Raw genomic sequence first — 5,626 nt, forward strand, 5'->3', positions numbered from 1 at the left:
GAGGGAAACACAGCCGCAACGACTCGACCACACGAAACAAAGAACCAGGAATGCTCTTCAATCCGAAAACCACTTTAATCGGATTTAGGCGTTTAATTTCAAATCGCGGAAACTCTCCAGCGGCTGAAATTAAACACTTAAATACTCAATCGCTTGGCGCACACGTTTCCGGCACAAAAAAACGAGATAAACTGGATTAAGGTTCATCGCACATACCACGTGCTTTTTATGGCACTCTGAAACTCTCGCGTTTTCACGTTCCATTAAAACCGAGCCTCGAGAAAAGCAGAGAATGGTATCGTTGTTTTGGCTATCCAACCGATTTATGTGCGGTCATTCAGTTCTTTCCTTTACACTCAGCGCATTGCCCTCTTCCGAATACAACAATACCGATTGACAGAGGGTGTAAGTACATCTTTTCAACAGTATCACAGACACCTGCTCGCAAAAAATCTAAAAAGAGTCCTATCGAACCAATCGAAAAATTGTTGGAATGCACGAAAACGACATTCGAAATCTGTAAAATGTTTATCGACGAATCTGGAAAAATAAAAGTATCATGATAGCCACATTGGGAAGAGACATTTGAAAAGCGCAAAACCCGCTAAATATCTAAAACCTAATAGAGACTTATCGTTGGGTATACACATAAGCTAAATAACTAATTGAAAGCACTAGCGGAAAATGAGCAATACATATTCCAAGGATAGTTCAAACCTTACGAACATAGGCTATTTTCCTCCATGAGAATATGGGCCAAGGATATTTCAAGCCTTACAAACATAGGCAATTTTGCTTCATTGGGTCCGGGACACAATTCACTTATTAGGGATCCCACTGATAAATAGAATTAATTAAAGAGTTCAAGAATCAGCAACCGCAAGCAATCGCCGTGAGAACTAGGGCGGGAGCTTCAATTGGGCGACTACTAGAACGTATCCTTTCAAGGAAACCCTGGCCCATCTTCAAAACACGCAAACAAAAATTTGCGATATCCTATGCAATCACAGGAATGGATTTCGAGAACGGAGGTAAGGAAATAAATTTCTGAAAGGAGACGATTCAAACCCTTTTAAACGCGAACTATAATAAGGAGCAAGCCATTCTCTAGATAATCCGGCCATTACACGGATACCTAACGTGAGCAATTTCTTCTTAATACTTCAATAAATATCTATGGATAAAGTTCCTCAGTCCAACAGAAATTATTTAAAATTCCAATCAAATTGGTTTGATAAAGAGTGGATGAACCAGTATTCCACTGAATTTCTTTAAGATCATTCATTAGTTCACTGCGTACCTAATAACATAGAGATTAAGGCTAGCATGCTCTAATTTATTCCATTAACTATCCCCTAATTTATGTAATAATGTTCTAAATTTAGCGTCAATAGTTTTGAACTGATCACTATGGAGTTATAAAGGTAGGTTAGTGAGTATAATTTTTGTCTTCACCGGCTTCTGCCTCCACAGGCTTACATTTCCACGAGGATACGGGAAAATAGTCGTTTTAACTCCATTGGTAATTATTCATCTAAAATACTTTACTATCTACTCATTACAAGAGAAGCTAACTTATTATAATTTCTTCCTTATTTAGTCTTTATCGCTTTTTCCTACCTAGGTGGGTACTGCGTATAAAACCTCTCAATACACAATACAAACTAATATTTTTAAGAACCTTGAGGTGGCCGAAATACATGGTCATTAGGCCATAGGCAAGGGTAGGGAAACAACGGTGGAAAGAATCCCGAAGTCGGCATCGGCCTGCTCTTAACGAAAGGCGCCAAGACGAGTACGGCTTAGCGTCCCATCCGACGGACGGATAGCAGTGAAGAGCGCGGCACAAAGCATTCATCACGAATCGGGTTATTCCTGAAAAAATTGCAACATAGCCGGGATTTAAACTTGCGCTCACGGAGTGGGAAGCCAACGCTCGAGCTATTACACTAACCCTCATCATATAGAATTACATAGAATAGTTATAGACTTCACCGTTGTGTGTATTGCCACTCAATCTGTACCCAATACTTATGGCATGATATTTAGAAGAGGCGAACGATAGCTTAAGTCATTTGCACCATTCAGGAGGAGTAGGAAAAGAAGGTAGGAGAGAAACCCGGCGTCGCCATTAGCCTGTTCTAAAGGAAAGGCGCCACGAGGACCACGGCTTAAAACGTCCCATCCGACGGACGGAGTGTTGCGCTTGAAATGTCCTACATGCAATATTTAAGGAGGGATCGTGCAGTCTAAGAAAAATCTCTGTCACCACCGGAGTTTGAACCCGAGCCCACGGGTTGGGAAGCCACACTCTAGCTACCATACCAACACGATACCCAGAGGACACTTAAAACGACATTTTTTTTGCCCCAAATCTCGCCGGTACTGTCGCAAAGCCATCCACGTCCCTTAGAGGAGACGAAAACTTGAACCCAAGATAACGCAATCCAACTTGCATGCGAAGCACAACCCAACCTAATTCCCAGCAATGACATAATCACGAGCATAAATCAACTCCGAGCATGGCACTCCCGTCTATGAACATTGTCAGCATGAGATATTAGGAATTTACGAGCAGGCAACTGCTGTGCTGGGATCAGGCATTTGACCTATATGCAAATTCGAGAACAACTCGTACACACATAAAATAAGCTGTGCCTGCATTATCATGATAAGAACGAGATCATGGGACTGGTTGCGAACATACATCATTGATATTTAAAAACAAGTAATAGATATTGAAATATTTACTCAAAATCCAGTGATGAGTTTTATGACTCACTCAAATTATTACTTAAACTGGCACACATTTTAGGATAGCACGCAGCTGAAATCTGAGTCAAATAAATTTAATTAGGATTAAATCCATATATTTTCAAAATCGTGACTGAGTTACAGCCACTAAAATAAAAAATGGACCTTGAAAGCTTTTCTCACACGGTATAAAAATGATGAGAGCCCAAGCTTAATTTCAAGTAGGAACACTTCCATGAGAAATAAATGCGGGAGGCTTCATCTAACAATACCCTAACTTGAATCAAACGCACCTACGATAAGTCCCTTACATTGCGCGTTCAACTGGATTGCAATTAGCATATTAGCTCATAAGCGCAATCAATTAATAGTGATTCACTATTATCCACGCAAGCACGAGTTCACACGCCTATTCCTGAGCAAACTCCGAATCCGAGCTTGAGATCTATTATAAGTTTCAGAGGCCTTTTTGCCTTACCAGTAGAATTCATTCGATTAATGTTCTTACGCTAAGACATGAGAAAATGAATAGGTACTGAAAAAGGAAAAGTTTACTGATTTCAACAAAACTTAAAACTTAAAAAAAAAATAATATTAGAACGCGCTAGAAATGAGATAGATTTTTATCATAAAGTTTTACGATTAAGCTTGACTTATGGCATAAAGAGAATGAAACTACGATAAATGCCTTTTTTGGAACCAATGCATCTCTTTAAGCAGATACTACTTAATTTTGGTTGTCAATATTGATACGTTGAAACTCCATATTTATTTCATATACAGGGTGTCGAAATTCGCTGATAAGCTACCATGGACGTTATAGATTGAGGTATTCTCAACAATAAATTAATCATGTTTTTTAAATCTTTTGTGCCATTTTCGAGCCATTCGCGATTGAAGTTAGCCAATTAGAGCGCAGAGCGGGCGAATACGAACGTTCTCCAAGGAAGTTCGTATTCGCCCGCGCTGCGCTCTGATTGGCCAACTTAAATCGCGGTTATCTCGAAAATGGTACAACTGAGCAAAAAATTATAAATTAATTTGGTGCGAAGGCTTCCGCGGTGCGCTGGTAATGTAGGCTGCATTTTTCGGGTTTCTCCTTGTCGTCGTTACGTTGGGGACAACAGTTTCTCCTGCATTGCAGCAGGAGTCTTCAGGTCGAAGTGATTATGCCGTGTTTTGGCCGCCGTTATATAGGCAACCTAGTGGTGTAGGTTCTCCCTAATTGGTCGCCTTGCGGCCAATAGCATAGTGGTATGGGGCGAAGAGTCTCTTCCACGTACTATGGAGTTGGTAGCTATCCTCTCGATTGAAATTATGAGGATGTTTGGATATTTCAATCGCCTCTCGGATGGTTCTCGGAAAATAACGGGATTATCTGGCGATAACTTTTGTTTCTTCCCAGTTGATGTCGTGTCCAGGTTCACTCAGAGTATGCTCAGCCACAGCCGACAGGTGGAATTGTTTATTTTTCTATATTCTTGTATGCGGCACTTCACAGCTCTCCCGGTCTGGTGATAATGTGGTGAACTGGGGATAATCGACTACTTCAGATATTCAAATTATTACGCAAAAATCTGATGGGTTAGATTTCAGGGGCCAATTTAACTTTCCTTGCACAAAGATTAAGTAATTTTCCTCAGCATGAAAACTGTTACAGCAAATTATTCATTCATAATGTTAGCCATGATTTGGTCTGTAAAATTGAACCAAACGGCTTTGGAATGCATAAGATCAATTCCAACTGTAAATGAAAATGTAAAATAATCAACCGAAAAAAATAATCCTTTCCAATTCAATCCAAAAATCCAATGCCTTATTTAAATATTAATATATTCAATGAGAAACGAAATAAAATAATTCCCAGTTTATCGCTCATTGAAAAATATACACTTTTGCAGATTCACGTTTACAAACTCCACCAAATATAATTAATTCCACATGGCTCTGTAATCAAAAATAGTTTGCAAAGAGCTGATTAATATTTCGGAATTAACTAGCATAAATAAAAAATATTTTATTACATGTGATTTATTCTCCCATGATTATTTATTTCACTTCCAAAAAATTCGTTATTTCCATATTTATGCCAGATTTCACCCCAGGTGTTCCAAGAATTACATCATTTTATATGCGAACTGGCTTCATAAACTCATTAATAAGTATTGATGCAAAAAGGATGAATTTAGGGAAAAGGCTACAAAGGATAGGAATACGATGCTAATAACCTGAAATGCAACGAGCGGAAAGACGCTAAATTTATTTTGAATGCCAAGGCACCCATTTATCCAGAATAAAAAGAATCCCGCAACATCCCAGCACGTCGTATATATTGTGCTACAACACACTCCAGACTGCTTTAAAATATCGCGGCGAAATAATGTACAAGAATGGTGAAAGTTCACCCCCATTCATGAGTTATAAGCGCCCTAAACCACAGTTTCCAATGACTTACTCCAGGGCTCAGCTGCTAGATAGCGTGGGGAGTTATAGCCACAATCTTCAGCCCCAAGGTCGGTTTTGAGGTCGGAACTCACCTGGTACCTACCTAGCCCCATGGCGAGTGAAATTTAAGATAGAGAAAGGGCTCCGCGCTTCACACCGACGAATTCACATAAACTTGCAGATTCCGAGGAGATCATAATGCTTTAGCGGGAACGTAGTAGATCACATGGGCTTGAACCGAGAACAGGCGTCCAAACGCCTTAGTCATACATTCACCAGGCTACCGAGCTCCATTGAAAAGGTAGATGGTCCCATATTCGTAGAGATATACCAAGTTAGTACCACAATAAATCTATTACTACCACTAAATAAGTAAAAAGGAATCTTTAAATTTTCCCAAGGAATGTTTTGCTATTTTAAAAAATCA

The sequence above is a fragment of the Ischnura elegans genome, chromosome 5 (assembly GCF_921293095.1).
Source record: "Ischnura elegans chromosome 5, ioIscEleg1.1, whole genome shotgun sequence".
NCBI lineage: Eukaryota > Metazoa > Arthropoda > Insecta > Odonata > Coenagrionidae > Ischnura > Ischnura elegans.